The sequence below is a fragment of the Balaenoptera ricei genome, chromosome 2, assembly GCF_028023285.1.
Source record: "Balaenoptera ricei isolate mBalRic1 chromosome 2, mBalRic1.hap2, whole genome shotgun sequence".
In the NCBI taxonomy this organism is placed as follows: Eukaryota; Metazoa; Chordata; class Mammalia; order Artiodactyla; family Balaenopteridae; genus Balaenoptera; species Balaenoptera ricei.
The window spans coordinates 130,795,732-130,806,746 of record NC_082640.1 but is presented as its reverse complement, the minus strand read 5'-3'; positions in this window follow the sequence as shown (position 1 = coordinate 130,806,746).

Below are 11,015 nucleotides of genomic sequence, written 5' to 3'. Positions count from 1 at the left end.
AGAGCAGGTAGTCCATGAGACCTATTAAATCCACCTCTTTTCTCTGCATTTGTGGATTTGGTTGCCACTTCTACTTGTAGTCTACACTCTCCCTCCTCGCTAGTTCTAGCCACCCCAACACTCAAGGGTTGGGCTACATCCCATTTTTATCCTATTCTTTGTTTAAGATTCAGTTTGACCCCACCATCTCCAGGAAACTTCATCTCCAGAAATTAACTTCATTCTACAACAATTTAGTTATCATAGTAGTGTTCCTTTAAAGTATTAAGTGCTAAGTATTCCCTAATAATTTAAATATATATGGGGTACAAGTTAACCATTTTTATTTAAAATAATGCCAACGTAAGATATATTAAATTCATAGATTTTGAAATCACTGTCAATCAAGTTTCAGATTACCATGACATGTTAATCAAAGGAAAATATAAACTGATTTTATATACAAGTGTTCAGGACTATATTCATTTATTCAACAAATATTTATTTTCACTGATTATTTATTATATGCTATACACCATGCTAGAAGTTGGGGAAGTATTTTTCATTTACAGTAAAAATAAGGGGAACTAGAGCAAACAATAATTTAGTTCAAAATAAATTAGCAACTTAATATATGGTACACTCTTTACTTGTTATTATTATATTAAAAGCCTGTTATTCAATAAACTTTGACATCAAAAGACTTAGCATTATGGATTACATCAACAAGAAGAGATTGTTCTCTGTAATGGTCTATTGTTAGGCCATTAAAATTTCTGGGCCAATAAAAGCTTTTTATTCTAATAGTGAACATTTATTTTAAAAGGATGAGGTACAATTTAAAGGTTAAATAAATTAACTTCAGTATTTATAGCAATAATAAGAATAATATCAATATCAATATTTACAAATGCTTATTTCATACAAAGAATAAGCCAAGGAAAATACATGAATTATCCCATTTAATCTACATAATAACCTAGCTTCTCATTTCATATTTAGAAGCTAATTAATTTACACCTACACATACATATATATGGATATAAAACAACCATGTTTATTTTTCTCCCTTGCCTACTATATTATAACCATTTCATATATACTTTTCTCATTGAAGAAGAAGCAACATTTTTTAAGTAATTAAAATATCACATTTTCTAAAGAAATTATCTCTGGCTCACACTTAGGCATTAATAACTTGGGATGCATAGAGGAATCAAGTGGTATTTGATCAAATCATAAATTTCACTGAAGGCATTGAACTTTTAGAATTTGAATGGTGGGTGACAACAGCTAAGGAAAAAAGGTCACCTTTTTTTTTTTTAAATGTTTAAAATGGTATTTCCACCGGTAAAAGCATAACCTGGGAAGAATAACAATACAGTAACTTTTTCATTTATATGAAAATGTTGTAATTTATATAGTTACTGTTATTTACATTGTTTTAAAAAGAACAATCACTTAAGCACTAAATGAATTTAAAACATCAATTCCATTTAGGAGAATAGGAAAGAAGAGCCAAGAGTTTGTGGGAAGGTATGCTATAGTTTTATTTGGAAAAATTAGAAACAAACTTTATACTTATTTTGCTTTATGTTAATCAATATAGATATGCTCATGAATACATCTTATTCATTCATTCAGTTTGTTCATCCAGCAGAGATTTATAGGGCACCAAATGTTTGCCAGATCCATGGCAAGAGATATGTACTTTTGTGAGCAAAAGAAAACTGTCCCTATTTTAAAAGCCTATTGCCTAGTAAGAATATATAGGCATTAATTAAATACCAACATAAACATAAAATTACAAAGATGATAAGTGCTAATGAGTGAGAGTTACAGGCACTATGGAGAGTATAAAATGAGAGAATATTGTCTGGATAGTTAGGGAAGGCTTCCCTAAGGAAGTAGGTTTTAAATTGAGATTTGCAGATTGTGCTTTCTAGGTAAAAAGAAAGGTTAAAATTTTTCTCTAAAGAAGAAGAAATGGAATATGAAAAGGTGTATGACTTCAAGGGCTTGATTAGAAGGAACACAAGGAAGGCTATTATGTTTTAAGTAGAGCACAGAAGGGGGAATGACTAGATGAGCCAGAAGAATAGAATATTCAGAACCACGTAGGCCACATTAAAGAATTAGACTTCAAAAACCAATGGGGAACAATGGAGATGCTTTATGAACTGGCATAATCAGATTTTTTATTTGATAAAAATCACTCTGAAGGAAGCAAGACTGATGATGGTAGACCAGTTAGGAAATAAGAGATGGTGGGAATGAATTTCAAGAGAAGTGGATAGAAGTCAGATAATTTAGGAGGTAAAATTCACATGGGGAAGGAGTTTGAATATGCAATGAGTGTGACTGAAATGTCAGTTAACTCCTAGGTTTTCTGGCCACTGAATGTTTTATGTGGCTTAATGGTATGCAAGAGCAACCTTTCATAATGCTGAAAAGGCAGAGAAATCCTAAATGTGAGCACAGCTAATAACAGGGCTTGAAATACATAAAGCCAAACTTAACTAAAGGAAGAAATAGAGGAATCCACAATGAGGTGAAAGGTAGAGACTCTAACACTGGTTTTTCAATAACTGAACAAACAGGCAAAAAGTAAGTGGGATATACAGCTTAGTGACTGACAGAAGATAATCCCTGAAGGTAAGGAGAGCATTTTTGGTGTAGTGATGTTGGCAGTAATCACCATATGGATTCTTTAGATAATTTAGTGATACTCTGATTATCTAAAGATCTCCACTTATTTTCATTTTCTGTGGTCTGATCTGCTCTTTTGCTGCATTTAAGGTAGACATCAACTCTGAAAATTCCTAGAATTACAAGATACCACTAATTACCCCAGGAGGCTGGGACACCAAAAAGTTAACTAACAAATCAGCCTCAAACCAGACTCAAAGAAATGATCCAAAAAGGTTAAAAATAAAGTATTACCTTACCAAATCAATGTAACTCTATGGGGATCTCTTTAATGATCTAATATTTGAAAAGAATCTGAATGAAACAGAATGATTTTTAGTATGATAAAGATGTTTCAACTAAGCAATTGAAAAATATCATTGGCAACACAGAAAGGTTGGACAAAGAGTACTTCCTAGCCCACAAAATAGCAAATTAGCCATAATTACTAATAATAGTATATGTGAAGGGGAAAAAAGATACTGTGAGAAAGGACAATTATCTATAATAAGAAGTAGAAAATCTGGCAGTCCATGAGGTACAACAGGTGTATTATGTCAAGAAATGGGCAGACACAAGAGACACTGACCTAAGAAGCTAAAAGTGTCTCATCAGGGATTCTCTCTTGAAAGGCAGAAAGGATAGAATTCCCCATAACTTAGGAAAAATATTCCTCAATGCTATCAGTTCATCATTTTTTTTGATCCAAATCCATGCTCATACCCTGCTTACTTACTCAGCTTCCCCTAATATCATAACGTTAGGAAAGCAGATGCCATGCACACTGATTATCTATCTGGCTTGGACATTTAACAAATTAGTATTCTGTTTTAAGTACTGGTTTCACATATAGTATGCTAACAGTGACTTTTCTTTGCGTGACTACTCACCTATGAGTGCCCCAATCAACTTTTTGGAAGATTAGCTTCTGTTGGACAACACTGATAATTTACAGCCTTTTAAGACTATTGACTGGTCATTCTTTAAATGAAGGTCTTTACAATCAAACTAAGATGAGCCTTATTATTGGATGGGTGGACAAAAAAAAAAAAAAAAATGAGAGTGGATCCAATTCTTCTATTCCCATATCCTTGATATTAGGGTAGAAAATGCATTCCTCTAGGCCCTGCTTATCCAGTGGTCTGGATATGGTTGATCACTCCTTTGCTATGGCACTACTACTTTCTCTCCTTTCCAGAGAAAGCTGGAGGATCAGAGACATAGATCAAGTCTCTGTCCATAGAAGGGCTTTAGGCAAAGAGCAGCAGTTTAAAGATTGTTAAGACTCAGAAATTTATAGTGACTCTCCAAACTTCTCTCCATCACATCAGAACTGATTTCTTACTGGTCCCTCTTCACCAAGGCAGTTACTTCAGCAGTGTGTGTGTGTGTGTCTGTGTGTGTGTGTGTGTGTGTGTGTGTGTGTGTGTGTGCATGTGTATGTTTAAGAGAAATGGAGAGAAACCAGGGTGGAGCATAGAGGTATGAAGGTGATTCAGAAGAGAAGAGCTATTGACCTATTCCTTCCAAGCACAAGATTACAAGATAGAAGTCTCAATACCATTAGCTCAAATACTTCATCTTCCACCAGTTAAGCTCAATATTAGTATAGCCTTACTCTCCATTTATAAAAATGGAATAAACATCTAATACAAAGTATTTTACCATTTTCCCAAATCTTGATATTAAATAAGGACAAGAATTATTTTTAAGTTTCTATATTTCTAATTTCAATCAATGTTTGCGCAGTTAGGTGAATTGACTGCTTAACTGACCATACTCAAATGTTAATATAGAATCACTGCCCATTTTGATGATGGTGGAAAGAGCCTCATCTTCTCCCATTTCATTAATGACTTGCATTAAAATATTCAAGGCAAGCTCAGAAAATGTGAGAGTCATGTGAATTTGGGAGGCATGATGACAGAATCATGCTCCAAGATCCTGACAGGTTCAAATGATGGGCCAAATTTAACAAGATGGATATAATCAAGATAATTATAAGGTTACACAAGGGATAGCTTAGGGCCAAAAACCTAATTGCACATAAATGACTGGAAAGAAATGTGGCTTAGCAGCAAAAATACTGTAGAAAATTATAAAGCAGCTTAAGAGTTTCAACTGATATACTCTCAATATTAGTTGTCAATGCTGTGAGGTGAACATAAAAGCAAATTTCATCTTTTTATTTTTTGACTAAAAACAAACACTTATAACTTGATACTTTTTAGAGTTACCATATGGAGCTTATTTTCTTTTGTTATACAACCTGCCTTTTAAAAAATATTTAAGACAAAAGGAAACCAATTCAGACAAGTATGATAAATTAATAGGATTATAAGGTTTGAAAAACGTTATTAAAATAGTTGAAAATTTCTGGATCTTTATCTTAAATGAAGGGATTTATGTGGATAAGGTACTGATATTGTACAACTTTAAAAGAGACTAATAGGTAAAATCTTCAAAAAAACTAACTTCCTATAAAGTAAAAAAGTTCAGCAAATATTTGTAGATTGCTCACTATTTGCCAGGTGCTATGTAACTGAATCTCAGAATAGTTGTTACTTTGCTGATTTGACTATATCCAAAGTCTCTGATAACTTCAATTAACGTTTTTCTTATTATAGAAAGTTTTTCTAACTCTCGTATGGGCCCAAGGGTTAAATGAGCCAGCTGAAGAGGTGATGTGTTTCCAAATACTGGAAATGTTCAGTCATGGGGTGAAAAACCATTTGCTATTTAATGAATTCTACTAAAAATACCTTTCTCCTAATTTATCATCATTACATATACAGTTCCTTTTAGTAAGTGTGCTCAAAGCATCTCCATAAAGCTGCAGTTCTTTGAAGATTTTATGAATCTGTCATAACTAAACAAAGAACTACATTCAACCAGAGCAAGTGCCCAGAGTTAAGCCCTACACTAATGTTGATTCACTACTAACTGAAAATAGAAATTAAGGAAAAATAGACAGCTTAAACTTTCAGACTTCACAACCTTGGTCAGAGAAAGTCTGTAGCTATATATATGTGTGTGTATATATATATATATATATACACACACACACACATATATATATATATATATACACACACATATATACACATACATATATATATACACACACATATATGTATACATACACATATATATCTCATACATACATACACACACATACGCATGTGTATTCACTAGGATTCCTTCATAATTCCTTATTGTAGATGGTAATAATTATGATGCTTATAGATTATTTAATATGTGCCAGGTACTATAATTCTATTTATATTAACTAACATATTTAATCCTCACAACAATCCCATGAGGCAAGTTTTACAGATAAAGTAACTGAGACATACACATCACTATATATTAAATAGATAAACAAACAACAAAGACCTACTCTATAGCACAGAGAACTATATTCAATATCTGTAATAACCTATAAAGAAAAAGAGTCTGAAAAAGAATATATATATATATATATATTTATATATACAGAAAACTGAATCACTTTTCTGTACACCTGAAACTAACAGAACATTGTAAATCAACTATATTTCAATACAAAAAAATTTTTTTAAACGTTTCTGTTTTCAAAAGCAAAGTAAAAAAGACATAGAGACACTGAATTACTTGCTGAAGGCCACACAAATAGAAAGTGCCCAAACAGGATTTAAACCAAGATGTCTTAAAGCTGAGTACATGCTCTTAACCACTAAGGGTACTGCCTCTCATAATTGTATGTCTTGGTATTCAAAATAACAAATAACTTTAGATGTAAATACCTTAAATTTTGAATTTTAGCTTTCATTGGCTGAGCAGGTAAAAATCTAAATATTTAATATACAAATTTTTTAAATAATATAATTTATTTTGGATAAGTGCCAAGTATTTTGTTTTATATTTTCAGCCTTAAACTTATCTCCTGTTGCCTTTATTTATTTAGCCATATGATATAGAATATCTTGTGATAATGGGTATAATTTCTACTAACCTATCTTATAAAAGCCTAATAAGATAACATATGCTCAACTTAAATACTCAAGTCCTTATATCCTATACGTACTAGAGAATTTTCAACAGGAGTATTATAAAGTCTCTGCATACAAGAAGCATGCTATCTATTTGGGTAGATAAAGCTTGTAAAAGTATTGCAAGTCAATGTTAACGTGCTATAATTATAGAAAAGTACAGGAATAGAACAGAGTGTTTTGGGGAGGACATGTCAGGCGCTCAGAGGGAAATGGTCCAGTGAAACTTGAGCAGTGTGTCAAATGAGAAAGGTTTTGAAAAATGAATATGGGTTTAGCAACCAACAGAGACTTTATGCATAATTGGAGGAAGGAACTGTGTTTACAAAACATGATGGAATGAAACAGCTGAGTGAGCAATGGAAACTGTATATGGTTCAGTATAAGAGTAAAGAATGAGGAGGTCATAGTGGTGTGGGGCATGAGCCTGCAGAAACTTGAAGAGACTAGGTAACATGTGAGGAGGTACTAGCACTCTATCCGGTAGCCAGTGAAGAACCAATACTGTGTCCCAATGAGGAGAATGATATGTGGATTACTCTGTGGCTGTGGGGTGTATGAGCTGGAGGTGGGGACAGGGGGAAAATCTAGCAGTAGTAAGAACAGTTAACGAAGCTATGCTACTATTGTCTGTATGAGGGATGTTGAGGGCCTGAACTTAAATAAATGTAGGAAACATGGAGAGAATGGGAGTTAAGGAAATTTAAGAAGATCTGGAAGACCTGGCTTACATAATTCGGGGGATGACTGTACCACCAAATAAGATATCTGGCTTGGGTAATTGGAGGGATAGTGGTGCAAATAAACAGAGTTTTAAATATATGGCAAATTATTGTTTTGGTGGGGAAAAAAAGAAAAGACAAGCTCAGTACTAGAGCTTGAGGCACCTTGTGTCATTCACGAGAAATTTTAATATGTGAATCTGGCACACAGGTGATAGATAAAACCAGTATTTCTGAACATGTGGTTGATAATTTAAAATTATGCTGCTTATTGCAACCACCCAAGCAAAGTAAATGAAAAAAATGAAAAGCCCTCCAACAAATATAAACTTATACACCAATGCAAAATTGATGATATTATTATTAAACACTTGCACAATGGTACTGATAACAGAAGAGGTGACTAATCCTTGGCTCCTTTGGCAGAGACAATGCTGCTGTAATAATAATAACAAAGTGCAAGTCTTTATTTAAGTTGCAGATTGAAACAGATGACGAGACAGGTAATTCGTTTTGCTCAAATTCAGGCTTACCCTCGGGTTACCAGGGAAGAAATTGGCACTGAATTACTATGAGATTTAGGTCAAAGAAATATCATGAGCTCTTTTAGGGCAGAAATTCACTGAATTTTTGTGGACAGCCTACATCATCTTTTTTTTTTTTTTTTTCTTCCACTTTACAGATCAGGCATGAGAAGAGCAGATATTTTTCTATTAGAACTAATTTACCCTGAAACGTTCCCCTATCAGCTTAATACTTCATAAACATTTCTTTTCAGTCCACAATGATTAATTAGAAAATGTCCAACTGCTACAGAATTGGTCAGATTGTACAAGCAGACAACACAACAGGATCCCAGTCACTAATATCTCATAGAATAAAGCTGTTCATTTAAAAAATAATAATAAACTCTGAACTGCTTAGAAAACCCATTGATGGACTTATAAAACCATATTTTCATAGAGTTCTCTTGCTTCTAGGAAGCAAACACTGTGATCTTTACAGAGGATGACTTTAGTTCCTTTCTACAATTGTGTTAACGAGTCCTACTACCAGAGTTAAACAGCTTCATTTGTGTAGCAGAAAGTTCTTTACCAATCAATGAACACAGTATCTGTGCTTTGTAGTTTGTGCTTTATACCGTCTTACCTCTTTCAGCAACTATAGAAAAAAGACACAATGCAATCTTAGGTAGCAAATGTCTAAAGTTTAGTTGAAAAACTAAGTCTGCATATGAATACAGATAAGAGGTAGGTAAAATCAATTCCTATCTCCACTGAAAGTTGATGGAAAGTTCAAAAGACAACTGAAATAGCCAAAGAAAGCTTTGTGGTGGACATAGACGCTGGGAAAGGCTTGTATAATGTAAAAGGAGAGGAGAAGAATAAAAAAATCTCAGTTAACAAACTGATCAAATGTTTTCAGATTATCATATTATGGTGGGTTTTAAAAGCCAGCCTAGGGAATATATAGTTAATGCAATAAAATATTTATATTTCTCAGTTTAATTTTCTGAAGATTTAGTTTCACCTATGAAGAACTTTGTTTCCCCCTAAAAATTACAGTGCAAACTCTGCTCCATGTCATACAAATTACTCTGAGATCTAAATTTTGTTTATCTCTAAATCATAATTCATATTTACTCTGGAACAGTCAATAAATAATTCAATAAATAATAATAACTTCATTAAACACAATATACCCTAAACATCTTTAAAAGTTTGCCCAAGATTTCACTTTATATGGACTATGTTCTTAAAATGTCCAATCTATAAAAATTATAGCATCAGTAAAAGTTCAGCTCTAACGCCACCTATACTGTAAAAATTTTCTTTTCTATAGATTATAATTATTTACTTCCTTCGATGTGATATGTATGTATATATTTATATATTTGTATGTATGTGTATACACTTATGTATACATCTAATATAGCATTTCCTAATTCAGCTCAGCAATTCACCTGGGGGTTTGTGTGTTAATTTCCTCTCCTATGTTATAAACTTAAAGACTCATAATATTTTAAAGTTATTTTCTATAGCCTATAATGCTTAACACAATTTTTTCATGACAAGAACTGAAGATTATTTGTTAAAAACACATACATATATATAGAGACATAGATACACATATATATTGGGTTGGCCAAAACGTGCCTTTGGCTTTTAAGTAAAAACAAAGGACCCATCTTCTGGGCTTCCCTGGTGGCTCAGTGGTTGAGAATCTGCCTGCCAATGCAGGGGACACGGGTTCGAGCCCTGCTCTGGGGAGATCCCACATGTTACGGAGCGGCTAGGCCCGTGAGCCACAACTACTGAGCCTGCGCGTCTGGAGCCTGTGCTCCGCAGCAAGAGAGGCCGCGACAGTGAGAGGCCCGCGCACCGCGATGAAGAGTGGCCCCCGCTCGCCACGGTTAGAGAGGGCTCTCGCACGGAAGTGAAGGCCCAACACAGCCAAAAATAAATAAATAAATTAAAAAAAAAAAGACACATTTTCCATTTTCACCAAGAACTTTATTGTACAACGTATTCACTCTTTTGTTTCACTACCCTCTACCATTTTTCAGGCAACTTCGTAATTCCATCTTCCCAAATTTTTTTATCTTTTTGAGCAAAGAACTGTTCCAGGTACCTTTTACAGTCTTCCAGGGAATTGAAATTTTTTCCATTAAGAGAATTTTGTAAGGACCTAAATAAATGGAAATCTGAAGGTACAATGTTTGGTGGATATGGCAGATGAATCAGAACTTCCCAGCCAAGCTGAAACAGTTTTTGCCTGGTCATCAAAGAAACATGCGGTCTTGCGTTATCCTGATGGAAGATCATGCATTTTTGCGTTATCCTGATGGAAGATTATGCGTTTTCTGTTGACTAACTCTGGATGCTTTTCATCAAGTGCTGCTTTCAGTTGGTCTAATTGGGAGCAGTACTTGTTGGAATTAATCATTTGGTTTTCTGGAAGGAGCTCATAATAGAGGACTCCCTTCCAGTCCCACCATATACACAACATCACCTTCTTTGGATGAAGACCTGCTTTTGTTGTGGTTGGTGGTGGTTCATTTCCCTTGCCCCACGATCTCTTCCATTCCACATTATTGTACAGTATCCACTTTTCATTACCCATTACAATCTGTTTTAAAAACGGAACGTTTTCATTGTGTTTAACTAGAGAATTGCACGCAGAAATACAGTCAGGAAGGTTTTTTTCACTTAACTCATGTGGAACCCAAATATCAAAGAGATTAACATAAACAAACTGGTGTAAATGATTTTCAATGCTTGATTTGGATATTTTGAGTATGTCAGCTATCTCCCGCATGGTATAACGTTGATTGTTCTCAATTAACATCTCAGTTTGATTGCTATCAACTTCAACTGGTCTACCCAACTGTGGGGTATCATCCAGCGAGAAATCTCCAGCATGAAACTTCGCAAACCACTTTTGACACATTCAATCAGTCACAGCACCTTCTCCATACACTGCACAGTTTTTTTTTGCGTTTTGGTTGCGCTTTTATCTTTCTTGAAATAATAAAGCATAATATGCCAAAAATATTGCTTTTTTCTTCCATCTTCAATATTAAAATGGCTACACA